Source organism: Ischnura elegans, chromosome X (genome assembly GCF_921293095.1).
Source record: "Ischnura elegans chromosome X, ioIscEleg1.1, whole genome shotgun sequence".
In the NCBI taxonomy this organism is placed as follows: Eukaryota; Metazoa; Arthropoda; class Insecta; order Odonata; family Coenagrionidae; genus Ischnura; species Ischnura elegans.
In genome coordinates, this window is record NC_060259.1 from 94,327,949 (window position 1) to 94,342,563 (window position 14,615).

General features: G+C 39.5%; 1 protein-coding gene across 1 annotated transcript in view; it reads left to right on the plus strand.

Moving 5' to 3' along the window:
• The window catches only part of LOC124171212 (diencephalon/mesencephalon homeobox protein 1-like), a 177,008-nt gene that overhangs the window by 103,405 nt on the left and 58,988 nt on the right, over window positions 1-14,615 (plus strand). The gene's annotated exons all lie outside the window — the stretch shown is intronic.

The following is a 14,615-nucleotide window of genomic DNA, read 5'->3' on the forward strand; positions in this document are numbered from 1 at the left end:
TATTTATGACAATTACTGGTTTGCATAAAAAACAATAACTTAATACAATAGATGAGTCCATACATTACAGCTGCGGAGGTGTAAAAAAGATCTTGCCAAATATGTATGGCGACAGTATCGGACTTACACTTGCAAAAGTATTCACGGATGAAAAGTCAATGGACTCGCAATTTAGTGAACAATGGACATGCAGAGAGAGATGATTACATTGCTTATACCTGCAACGGGAGAGCAGCCTAGAGTTGAACAACTGACCGAAGACCCTCTATTCAAATAACGGGTGGAGCTTTTGGACTTTTCAAATAAAAATCCTCTCACTGTCTGACGGCTCAGGGAAATGTTAATTCGCTAACACCGAATTCTTTCCTACGTCTTTCCTTCCATTATTATTGTTATGGTTTTACTCTGTTATAAATATACTTCCCTATCCAGGCATTGGCCGTTAGCCAGTGCAAAAAGTAATCAATTGTAATATTTTTGAATTAAAAAAAAATACTGCAAAATAAAAAAAATATAAAATTGTTCAAAAAGAAAAAATGATAAAATGGAAACATAACTGCAAAAAAACATTTAGGAAATGAACAAAATGATACTAATGCATAAAAAAATGATAAAATTGTGCAAAATCCATTTAAAAAATTGTAAATTTAATTTTTCACATGTTTTGGGCCAATCAGGGCCGTTCCCGGCCTCCGATGCCGGTAAGGTTTAGTCTTCTTAAATTTAGAGTGCTTTTACGTGAGCACACTAGAAGCCTGTCTTTCTCATTCTCCTTCACTAACACTGGAAAGGTTAAACTGGTCCCTTTACACTTGTATCGTCAAAATTGTCCCGCGTACGCACTCTGCGTGCATTCATCGCCGCTGAAGAGTTGGTAGTAAACATTCACACCGGCAGCTGGACCACCAATGGGTATATAACCCGGTCAAATTCACGTCAAGGTGAAAAAAACGGCTCAGGGAAAGGACCCAGGAAATACATGGTATCCACACACCCGCGGGTAAGCTCACCAATCGAAGCCAATGTCAGGGTGGAAACACTGACAATGAGTGAGAAACATGAACGGAGGCAGGGGTGGAGGTCAAAAGGCAGAGAAGATCACAGAGAGGAGAATCGAGAGGGAAAAGAATCGAGCATGGGCTCTAGAGAGAAGAGAGCAAAGAGAAGCTGAGGTCACACCGACACGATTCGCAACACGCATCACATCCGCTCGTCCTTTTTAATGCCCTATTACCCCGGTCAAACTTAACCTATCACATTGAAATTGCCAGTATATGTAAAATACACCCATACACTTATTTGCAAATTTCTCAAAATTGAAAAATGCACCCAGTATTTTCCCAGTTTCACAATTTTCAAATTTAAAAGAAAAGAAATACATCTACAGATACCCTGCGAGCCACCTGTAGGGTGTTTGGCAGAGGGTAATCAATCGCCAACATGCAGCATGAAATTGGACTCCTACAGGCACACCGCACGATCCAAATAACGTCACGCATGCTAACAAATTACACTACCATATGATGTTAGAAATAGAAATAAAATTAAGAAACATGTATTAAGTTTTACATGAGGTAGTACTCTTCACTACAATTCATCTAATCTCTTTATGAGTTCAAACACTGCCATTATAATCACTTCTTGATCGTGGTAAAAAAAGACATTCCGAATCTGACTGTTCTACAGTCTATCTCTTTTATTTTATTTATGTGATCGACATGGTTAAACTGGAGGACGATATTATTTTGATAAATTAAAATTCTTCTATAAATCGATAGCATGTATATTTTTTGTTCAAGTTAAAAGACAGATAGGTAATTAAAATTTTATATTGTCGTAAAAATACGTTACGAACATTGAGTTTTTAAAATTAGTTTTCGTAAAAGTAAACACAACCCATGTAAAAGTTACCGGCTGACATTGTTCGTATGTTTTTGGCGTTCTCCGGTGTGATACAAAGGTACCACAAGCATGCGCGCGCATTTCTTTTCTAAAGTAGTGCGGGCACAAATTGGCATCACATACCAACGGTTGTAGTGTGAACAGTTTTGTCTTATCTACCGTGTCTGCCGTTGTATTTTTCAAACTAGCTGGACATCTTACAGATATTTTTATACGATTTTATTACACCTGCTATATATGTTTGTGTTTCCGGTCTAAAATATGTATTCGCATTTTCGATAACTTCTATAAACACCCCAATTAACATGACTATCAGGGAGAGCAAAGAAAAATGGAAAATGAAAACCGGGAATTTAAAGTTGGGCGGACGGAGAATTTTGAGTTTATTTAAAACTTCAATAGACTTCCGACATGTCTTATTTGTAGGAGAAATTCGCGCATAACAAGAAGTCAAATTTAGAGAGACACTTTACAAGAAAGCACGCGTCATTTAGCACTAAATATCCTACCGGCGATACAAGGAAGAAAGCAGTTGAGGAACTATAGAGGAGTTGTCAACTTCTGTGTTTAATGACTGGATGCAATTTTCCAGCAATATTAATGTAGCAATGAGGAACTATAGAGGAGTTGTCAACTTCTGTGTTTAATGACTGGATGCAATTTTCCAGCAATATTAATTTAGCAAGTTTTGTTTTTAGCCACGAGATTGCTAAGAGACGGAAACCATGCACAGATGGTGAATACATAAAAAATTGCTTTATAAATGCATCCGAAGATCTATTTCGGGATTATAAGAACAAAGCAGATATTCTGAAAAGAATAGGGTAGTTTCCTTCATCAAAGAAAACGAAAGGCATTGATTGCGATTCGTTACCCACCATTAGGCCCCTTTCAGACGGGACGGCTTTTCGCCGGCCGCCGTCCACCGCACGGCACCGTGACTTTAAATAACCATAGGTGGCGGGTGTCTCCAGACAAGTCGAATCGCGCCGTGGACGGCACGGTACCGTAGACGGCCGCCGTGGTATCCACGGCTCCCATTTCAATCCGGCCCGGCGTACGCCGTCCACGGCGTGAAATGAACACTGTGGTGTATTGGACTGTTCAGACGCGTCGACTTCTGCCGTCCGCCGTGTACTCCTATAGAATTCAGAGTTGCTTGATCAGCGAAGAAATACGGACGTGAATAATATTTCATCGTTCCCATATTTTTAAATGGCCGAAAAAATGGACATATATCGTAAGTATAAGTATTCCATTAATGTCGAACTCGCACAGATAATTACAAAGAAATCCCGATGCTTGCCGATTGGACTGATGAATAAACTCTTGTTCTTAGTGGATTGGTATGACATTCTGCAGCATGGAAGTGGAAGGGACTGTTTTTCTACCGAATCCAAGTCATACAATTACGTGAGCGATATGTCCAATAGCTATCAGCCTATCTAGAGCTAATCATTTATTTAAATGGAGAAATAGAGAAAAAAGGCTAAAATATGTGTATTCTATTAAGTAAACAATAAGACTAATATAAGATAATAATCGGCGTCGCGGGTGGTCGCAATTCTCCTTTTGGTATCATTCTCTATTGGTTTTGTTGTATTTGTGATGTAAATATCTCGAGGTAACTCGGTGATCCTATTTTATAATCCTACATGAACATAAAAGTGGAGCCTGAGGATAGTCATTTAAACTTTTTTAAAGGAATTCTACCAAGCCTGCATAACCTCAAGGATGCGGAAACAGTTAACTTCCAAATCGAGGTATTGAACATTCTGCAGAGGAGCAGTCGCGAGCAGTTTCTTCTCCTCTAGCAGGATCAAATCATTCCCCAGCATCACTTAATTATACGCCGTCAAACCAGTCAACTTATTCTGTGAGAGATGTGGTAGTGTTTTGAGATTTGGAATGCAGCGAAAGGTTTCAACTTAATTATCAATATTTTGTGTATTTTGTTCAACTTCTTTGAATTTTGTTTTTCTTCCTGCTTGATTTCTTTAAATATTTGAAAGGACTGGGAAGAATTTCTGATAAATAATGTTTTGAGAAGTAAACAATAAAAAATTCTAAAATCGGACTGAATGAAAAAATCATAATGATGTACTCTCCATTTCACATGAAAGTGTTAAGATCTATTACATTTTCTTTCTTTATTAATGATATTTTATGTTTCCTATGTCTAAAAATAATTTTGTGAAAAATAATGCTAGCATAAATACTTTTAAAATGAAAGTAAATAATAATAACCTATCAATTGATCTTTGATCATTTAAATGAGTTATTCATTGGCTATTAAAAGATTTCATATTTGTATCGAGGTTCCCTAAACTAAAGTTAATATATCAGCAGCATAGATAAACATTTTATAATAATTTAAATTATTATTTTGTACATGATAACGACTCAAGAAATAGTGAATAAATGTCGCTGATGATCATGCCGATTGCTCGCAGTACTGTTCTCTGTATTTCACGGCGCGCCGTGTCGTGAACGGCGACCGGCGGAAAGTCGTCTCGTCTGAAAGCTGCCTAAATTTCACGGCGCGGAGCCGTGGACGGCGGCCGGCGAAAAGCCGTCCCGTCTAAAAGGGGCCTTAGTGTATTCATAATATACAAATTACTTGATTTTAGAAATACCAGTTTAGACGAATGGCAATGGTCAATTTAAACCTCATTTGAAAAAGGCCAGATTGGCGCCCATGCGATGCCACTCCACGTGACGTAACAGGGACCTAGTTTCTATACGAGTAGATAGGAGTTTTACATCGTCTCACATTACTAATGCATGCATGAGGCACAGAGCTCGGGGAAACATGTCTTAATAATCACCTATTAAAACTGGCTAAGGTCGGAAAGTTTTCTTCGTTTGATAAGGTATTAAAAATCCTTATTTAAGCCAAGCGCTACCTGATAGCAGGGTACTCTGCTACCTGATAGCATCCTGCGTCGTATCAGCGCTCAAAGCCTTGCCCCAAGGTCACCTCATTTGCGGCAGCGGGAACCAGAACGACGTCACACGGAGTTTTCCCAGCATTCATACTTAGCCGTCGCGTTTTCGCGCGCTTGAAAATTTTCACTTTTCATTTAATCGCAAAAATAGATATCGTGATTTAAACATCTAAAAGCGTGAAATGCGTACTCCAGGAGTAATAATCTTTCAATTTAGGTAATAAAAAAATAATAGGAAATCACCCTATTAAATACATAATATTTTCTGCCAAAGCCATTAAAGATAGAACAATTAAAATTGTGTTCGAATATAACCACCCAGCATATCGAAGATCTGAAATTGGTTTTGGATTTATCAATAGCAGTTGACGAGTCTTGTGACATATATGATACAGCGCAAGTTTCACTTTTTGTAATATTTATGTATCATTCAGGTCCTAAAGATAAACATTTATGATTATTGACACTCAACGGTCACACGCGTGTAGAAGACATCGCAAATGCTGCAATTGAGTGTATGGCTAAACATCATATTCCCTTCGATAACATTGTATCGATTTCACCAGATTGGGCCAAGTATGGCCGGCGTAAGAAATGAGGTTTGTTGGTTTTTTGAAAGTAAAAATAAATCACGAGATACTTGTTCAGCAAGAAGCGCTTTGTGCGCAAACATTTCCGGATGAAATTTGTAAGTTATGGAATTAGTGATTACCATTATGAACTCCATTTTAGCTAAAGCTCTTAATCATCGCCAATTCAAATAATTTTTATTTGAAATGGAGAGTGAGTACGCTGATCTTCTGCTTCATAGCAAGGTACGGTGGTTTTCAAGAGGGAACGTTTTAAAACTTTTCGCGTCCTTTTTCCGGAAATTGAAGCGTTTCTCCTTGAGAAGGGCGTTCACTATCCAGAACTAACAAACGATTCAAAATTTTTATTTCATGATAGACGTTACGCCTCATCTAAATCAGCTTAATCGTAAACTACAAGGGAAAGGAAACTTTATTTTTTTCAATGTTAGTAGAAGTAATAACATTCGAAAACAAATCATCCATTTTGTCCCAGGATTTTGAAAAGGAAACGTGGTTTCACTTTTCAAGCCTGCTGAAGCATCGCCAAGAAAATAATTCCTCTATTGATAAACGCAATTTCAAAACAATAATTTTAAATATGATGGAAGCATTTCTCAGCAGGTTTCAGGAATTTAAAAACAGTAGATCAACTTTAGCATTTGTTAAATATCCTCTTAATGTTACGATAACCGAGTTGAAATTTTCACCTTTTGAAATTGACATTGGTGGATTTGAAATACAATTGCTGGATTAAAAAAAAAGGAGATATGGCGCTCTGATTTCGAACGTCTTTGTGTTGAATTGGAAATATTGGGGAAGAAAAAAAATGTGATCTCAGTTTACAACACTTGTAGTCTGCTTTGAATGACCTGGAGAAGGAAGACATGATCATTTTCAACGCTTGGACTAGTATTCCTGACTCTTGCGATCAGCTGGAAAAACTCGCGTTTGCTGTTCTTACCCTTTCCGGTTCTACATACATATGCGAAGAATCTTTTTCAAGCACGAACATTATCAAGAGTAAACCGAGAATCCGTCTTATTGATGAGAACTTGGAACAAAGCTTAAAGTTAAAAACAACAACATACAAACCTGACTTACTCAAACTTTCCAAGGAGATGCAAGCACATTGTTCGCATTCAGTGGCGCCGACTCCATGGGGCTTGAGGGGGCCCGAGCCCCCTCAAAGATTCGTTTGGGGGGGCGAAGCCCCCTCAATAATTCAAGAAAATAATTAAGTTATATTATGCTTTGTGATATCACAAAAATACATTGTTAATTTTTATTTCCCATGTTTGACGATAGTTACCTTTTAAATAAATTCAACGATGTGTGTTGAAACAAATAATTATAAGGTTAAGCAGGTTAACTGAATCAAGTAGTGTGAATCATGGTAGTGTTTCGGTGCTGCGACACACTTTGGATTTAACCTCTTCCCGGGGAAAGACCTCCGATATGGGCCCCCCCAATATTTTTTATAAGTCGGCGCCCCTGTTCGCATTAATAAATATTTATTAAGTATGAAATTTAGTTTTACTTACTTAGTGGTACTACTTATTTTATATAGTTTTACTTACTTAGTAGTACTACTTATTTAGTGTGATAAAAGTTTACTAAACAAGCAGATTTGGCTCCCATTTTTTTATTGCTAAAATGTTCATACTTGGCACTCAGGCTAATATGTTTGCCTACCACTGATCTAGGCCGCAAGATTTCAGTTTTATTATTAACATTCGGTGGGGTACTTTTGCAAACACTTTTTTGAAATCGAAAAAAATCAAATCTGCTGGAATGTTGTCCTCTCCGGAGTCTAAAATATCGAAGGCGAAAAGCGCTAACTAGATTTCGCATGATCTACTTTTCCTGCATCCATGTTGTGTTCTCATTACCAAGTTTTGCGTGTCTAGGTGTTTCAGTACAAAGCCAACAACGATGTATTCAAGGACTTTGCATGGGATCGACGTTAAAGGTATCGGTCTGTAATTAGATGGCTGTTCCTTGTCTCCACTTTTGAATATTGGTGTTACATTGGCAATTTTCCAGTCATTAGGTATTTCGTGTTGCTTGATGGATTTACTTAATAGTAACAGCAAGAATGGGGCAATTTTTTAGGCTAGTTCTCTATAAACACAAGTAGGAATTTCGTCTGGAGGAGGTAATTTATTAGGACTGAGCGATTTCAATATATTTTCTATTCCGTGCGAGTTAATGTCAATGGGCGGCATCTTTCGTGCACAGAAATCATCAACTCTCTGGGATGAGTTGTCACAAGGCTTAGAGAAAACGCTTTTGAAGTAGGAATTTAATAAATTAGCTTTATCGGAACTGTTTGTCAACACATCTCCATTATCGTTTCTCAGCGAACATACGGTAGATCTTTTAACTTGAACTTCCCTGACATGAGACAAAAATGCTTTTGGGGTTATCCCGTAACTGCTCTACTAGTGTTTTTCTTTTAAAATTCGTGAATGCATTCCTGAACGCTTCCTTCGTGGCGGCTTTAGGCAACCCGTATTTATTAATTATTTACTTGAGTTTATTAGAGGATAAATCTGAGCTGACTCTTCTAATTTTAGCATGGCACGCTCTCTGTCGCCTCAATGATTTTCTCACTTTCACGTCATACCATCTCGGTTCACTACCTTCTTTTTTTGTTTCACTGGAGATTTAGCTATTTATTCCCGGAGTAACGAGCGAAAGAAAAGCTTTCCAAGTACCCTCTACATTTAACTTTATTATTTATTCTTGAAACGCGGGGAATGCATTTTTCAGATGACTCTTAAACCAATCAAAATCAGCTCTTTTAAAAATGAATAATTTACGTTCTTTTTTGAAAATTTCAGCGGTACGTCGCAATGAAAAGGCTGCCAAATAGGAGAAAGGAATGAAGAGCCACGTCAAACTAATCTTTGGACTAATGATGATGGGGTAAATTTTTTATATCAGAGCGCAATTAAATGCTGACGTCCACTCTGTGCGACACACTGAAAATGTCTGGATGATGAACTCAAATGTAAATAACTAAAAGACTAAATACCAGTGACGCGTGACCAGTCGAAAGAAAGTTAGGCGTAGTCTTATTAGGCCTCAATTTGCCGAGGCAACTTAGACACTCCACCTAACGTCCCACCGGTGGAGTGTGTGGTTGCTCCTGTTGACTCCGCCCAGGTCACCGGCGGCACCACCACTATCGGGTCTAAAAATTGCCCAGCACACAGCAGTCGTTAAAATGTTGGTGTGTTGTGAGGACGTACTATTGCTGGTTCTTCTCATAAAGGAAAGAAGGCGAAAGGTTAGGAGGTTTCGGAAGCATCCCATTTTGATGTTTAGACCTACCAAAGGGCTTTATTACACGATGATCTATACGATGATATTTATGCCAGTGGAAGTAAGCTTTTTAGCTAGTTCTGTACGTCAAAATCTTCCTTTTTATGAGCTTCTTGGATACATCAAAGATGATATCTTCAATCACCACCGCCCCCGGTGAAAACATATTAACTCACAGAAATTCAATTCATAAGAGCGAACAACTCATCACTACTTTGGACTGTGAACTGAGATTGTGTGTCAGCCTGTAGCGTCGTGATCAGGGCAGTATGATGCAGCAGTAGAGATTTATTAAGAATTCTACCAAGAAATCCTGGAAAAAAGTTTGTGACCAAGGAAATGAGAGCGATTTTTCGATCGAGCGACAAGTTTGGGCTACGCGACGCGGTACCCTGCAAAAGCGGTCACTTTCCCCTGCAATCGAATGGACTGTCCACATGAGCAATGAAACATTTCGGCTCTTCCCAGCAGCCATCTCCTGCAAACGCCAGAGGCCTCTCTTATTGCGATCAACGACCAATCCTGCAGTCCCAGACCTCTAATTCCACTAACTATATACTTATTACTATTATTTGAGAATTGTTCTCCCTGTTTCATTTCGTTGTTCAGAAACTCTAAGCCCAAAATAGCGTTCCTAGGAGCTCGCATTCGCAAAAACACATCCGCCCTTAGGTTGCCTGCAAATAGTATAAATTCATTTTATACTCCTGGAAATGACATTTATCCATGACATAAAAATTTGAAGCCTCTAGCTACATAATAATGCAGCTAGAGGCTTCGTGAAAAAATACGTGAATGATTGATATCATTCTAACGCAATCCTGAAAATTCTGAATCTCTCACCTCTATTCAGCGATCTTCTAATTAATGGAACACTGTTCTTCATCCGTTCAGCGGTCGCTCAAGACAGGTTTCACTGTGTTTAAAAAAAAACTGCGTGAGAAATATCCAGAAGAAAGAGAAAAAATATGAAGAGGAGAACATACGACGGGGGCGGAGTGTAAGCGTGGCGAATAGCTTTCCTTCCTTCGCGAACGACGCACAGAGATAAAGACGCTACCACTTTTAGATGACCCTCTCTCCACCATCAAATGACCCCACTCACCCATTGAAATGTCGCTTGTTGAGCAGCGAATCCTCCCCATTCAATGCCTACCTCCCCGTTCATCACACACGCGGATTTCTTCTTCGGGAAATTAATATGTATTTATTTGGAACGACGTGAGCACTCTGGGCAAACGCTTCAGCAATCCAGGCCAGCGCAATCAAAGGTGCGTGATCGATATGCTCCGCGGATGATGAGCTCAAAAACCGACATTGTGATACGGATGAGCAAATGAGAGGGTGTCGCCAACAAAAGGCATCGCGGACACTCGCGGCCCATGCCGTGCGATATATCGTGACATTTTATCGGTAGGCGACTTCTTATCAGTTTTTACCTTGACGTTATTATCGAGTCCCATTAGACGACAGTTATCGTCCCGATATTATACTTCCGTCGCCTCAAGCTTAAATGAGATGAGATGGGTTTCTGCTATGCGTCTAATTGAAATGAGATGAGCAGTATGATGAAATTTGCTTCTAATGGAACAGCATAGCTGAGCAGACGAAAGGATCTAAGATCAATATTACTCAAATCAAAGTAGGTTTTGCTTACAAAAGATTCACAGCATGTTTAATATTCTCATGAAAGGAGTGGAAAGATCAAACGTGGGCCCATTTTTGCCCGCAAGAACGTGGTTAATAACAAAAACATACTGAACTACATTTCCGAATAAAATACCTTACTTATATACAAAGGAATGCGTCACTGTCAGTAACAATTACTTTCACCAATTACTTCTGAGCTTTAGACACGTTCAAAATACTCCGATGAGCTTTTCGAATTTAATTACAAGTTCAGAGCCTGAGACATTGTTTGCCACTGATGCACTTATTTCAATACTAACAATTAATACGCTAAATGGAATTTTGTTTTGGTTCATATGAAATATAGACGAGGCATTCATCTTGCTCGCTGTAGTCATTGGTATCCTACGACACCGCTATTATCTATATAATACCCAGCCAGCCACCTCTAGAGTGTTTGACAGATGGTAACCAATCACCAATAAGCAGCATTCAGGAGTAGAGCACCGTCGGTCATAGAAATATTACGCATATTAGCAAAATATACGAGCACATTCATGCAAATACAAAACTTTCCAAAGGATAGCAAACCCAAGCAAGGTTAGAACTATTGAAGAAAAAAACATGCAATGAGCCGTCCAAGCGAGTGACACCATTAATTCTATTAATTTAGACGCCGTGGCGTGCCGTTGCTATCCTTAATGGTACGAGGGAAGAATGAAATTTTCAATCTCTCTGTTTTACAGCATATTTCTTTTATTTTCTTCTCGTGATCACGTCTACCATAGTATGACGGTAAACGTAGAATATGTTTCACGTCGTCTGAGAAAACATTTTCTCCGAATTTACTAAGTAAATTTAGCCCATACTTCCATCTACGCTCCTGTGAAGGTTCCCATCCTAACTCGTGTAACATACTGGAAATGCTGCAATTTTTATCGTAACAGCTCTGGCCGCCCTGAATTGTACTCGATTGATTTCAGATATCAGTCCCACTTCATAAGGGTACCACAGGCTTGCAGCATATTCTAAGTGAGGCCTCACTAGAGTCAGGTAGCTTTTCTTTTTCACTATTTTAGGGCTGTTACCGAGAATTATTTTTACAAACCCTAGTTTACGGTTAGCTTTTCCGCATACTTTGCGTATGTGTATATCCCCAGGAAAGACCCCGAGTAATGTTGACCCCTATGTATTTTACGAGTTCGGCATTTGATGGTTGAATCCCGTTAGCGGCGTAGCTCCTTCTTGAAGGTGTATCCTTTTCCCAAAAATTCATCACCATAGACTTTTCAAGATTTAATTTAACTTCCATGTACTAAACCATTTGGTATTCATTTTCACCAAATTCATTTATGGCAGCATCGTTCATTTATTCTATCGCAATGGCCGTAAACTTCTCTGTATACAACTACATCATCTGCGAAGAGGCGGATTTTGCTCGTGACCATAGGCGGATCTAGGGGGGGGGGCACGGGGGGCACGGGGGGCACGTGCCCCCCCAGACCCTTATAAAAGACTTTTAATACGGTTCTGTCATCATTGCGTTCGTTTTGTATTACGGGGTATCCTTGTGGCCCCCCATAAAAATCCTCAACCAGGCCTTGCTTGTGCCCCCCCAAAAATAAATCCTGGATCTGCCCCTGCTAGTGACCGTTGTGGTAATGACATTTATATAAAGAAGGAACAAAAGAGGACCTATAACAATTCCTTGGGGTACACCTGAGGTAACTTGAATAGCATCCGAGATAACTCCATCCAAACCAACCCTCTGTTCGCGATCGTTTAGGAAATCTTTGATCCAACCAATTACGTGCGTATCTATACCGTATACTTCCAACTTTTGAATCAGCTATAAATGCGGAACCTTCTCGAATGCCTTTCTGAAGTCTAAGTAACAGCATCGACTTGAACATCTCTGTCACCCGCGGCTAAATTATCGAGAACGAAGAGAGTACGTTGAATTTCAAAAGACTTCCCTTTTCTAAATCCGGGCTAAATTCTTTCGCTAACAGATTTTGGCTAACTAGATAACCCATTATCGTACTGAAAATAATATGTTCCAGCATTTTGCAAGAAATGGAAGTAAGTGGGATCGGCTGGTAATTGCTATTCGCATGGGGGAATGGCAAGGGTGGATGAGAATCCTACGGTGGATGCATCTTTGAGCGGCAACATTGCAGGCGATACAGTTCGACAGGGCTGCAACGAGGGCTTCCTGTGCCAAGCGGCCAACTATTCGCCGAGATTTCTGCCAAAAAGCCGCAAGATGGCGCCTCCCAAATCCCTCCAATTTCCCTAATTGCTTTATGCAGCGCGACGGTGCTGACTCACGCGGATGGCGAGGCGCGCGAGTACTACCACTGCAGGTGGCGGCCGAGAGTCGTTGGAGGGGAGGAGGGGAGGGGAAGGGAAAGAGGGAGAGGAGGGGAGGGCCCTTTGTTGATGCTGCATAATTCAGCGGCTCGTCGACGGCTTTCCTCATTAGCGTCTTGGGGGAGGGGGGCAGGGCAGACGTCAAACGGAGGATGTCTGGAGCACGGGCCAAAGCGGTCCCGTTTCCTCGGGTAAGCCTGGGAGACATATCGAAGCATCACCAAATATCACCCCTTTGAAATATAACGGGAATTCGATTATGAGTTTCGAATATCTCCTTCATTTTTCGTTTTCCGATCAAACATCGAGGTAACATTATCGCTCGATGGCGAAAATCAAAATATTAGCAGGATAATAAGTAGATACCACGGTCTCCCATCCAATAAACCCAACAAATATTATTTTGTTATATAATCGGGCTAGTTCTAGTTATCGCTCCGATATAAGCAACCGCAATCGCCATCAGTCGAAAAATTGTCGTATTGCGATAGTGAGCTTTCGATATCGGCCACTGCAATAATGGACTCGTCAACCAGTTTTCTTTTTGGTTTCATTCGTGAAAGAGGAAAACTGATTAGCCCCAACATAAATACTCTACATATGATTCTCCACTCCCATGGTACCGTTGATTCCCACCCATCGCAATAAATAGCGGCGCTCCAGTCGCTAGGATACAAGTCAACATACGTATTAGCCCGCAAGAGATACACTACGCGTTGAACGTAATCGTTTATTGCTCAAAATCAAGCTCAAATAATTAATATTAAGCTCAATCTCATACCTAATATTTATAAAAAGGAATTCAACATTTACAAGTGAAATGTAGTTTTTTTAAAACGATGTACAAGTACTTGTAAATGTGGTCTAAAGGTTACGGTGTTGAAATACCATTCTGAAGTTCCATATTCGATTCCCATCTATGTTATTTTTTCATGATTGCCTTCTAGGATTTCTTTGCCAGAAACATGCTATTCACAATTTTTTCATGATTTTCACTAAAAATTGTAGTTCTGTGCGAGGAAATTTTTTGCACACATGCAACGTCTGATGTTTTCCCATTAATTCACGCGGAAGCTTCCTTTGAAATGTTTCATTTTCCTGTTTCAGCACGACGCATTACTAAGATACACATGTATTTGGTTTCCTTTTGTGTTGCAATACAATATTATGGACTCATTCTTAATATTCATGCCTAGTTTTCGAATCGGAATTCGTTATTCGTTGAACTTTTAACGCCCTGAGGAGAAGGAAAAAACATAAGCAGAAAAGCTATATTCTTTGATGATTAACATTGATAATTCTCTTGATGGAAAAAGCAAAATTTACCGACAAGACTCTTCTCTGGAGCCTCTTGTTAGATGAATGACAGCTCGCTGAGTGAAAAGACCGTCCCCAACTTCGGAGGAAGAACCCAGTCCCTCCCTGTCTCGCTCTATCTGGTTTTCAACGTTTTTTTTCAACGACCCGAAAACTAGACTTGAATTGTAAGATTCCACAAGCCCCTCACGGCTCTGCGTTGCGAAAATAACTAAAAGACGAGAAGCGTCGTCTCCTAAAAATCGGCGCGGAAGCATATCATCTGATGATTTCGAACCGAACGCACAATCCATATGTTGTTTTGTGCATTTTCACGCAATTCCTGTTCTTAAAATATTCTTCTTGACTATTAATTGCATTAGAAGTTAATATGACGACCATGGAGCCGCTAATCATGTATACAGTGATGTCACTAGTCTATGTATGATTATGACATTAAGGTTTTATTTCCTACCTCGGAATATACAAAAATAACATATTACAAAAACTCAATGAACATGAGTAACGTGAAAATTTATCAGGAACATTTATTTATTATAACTGTTGC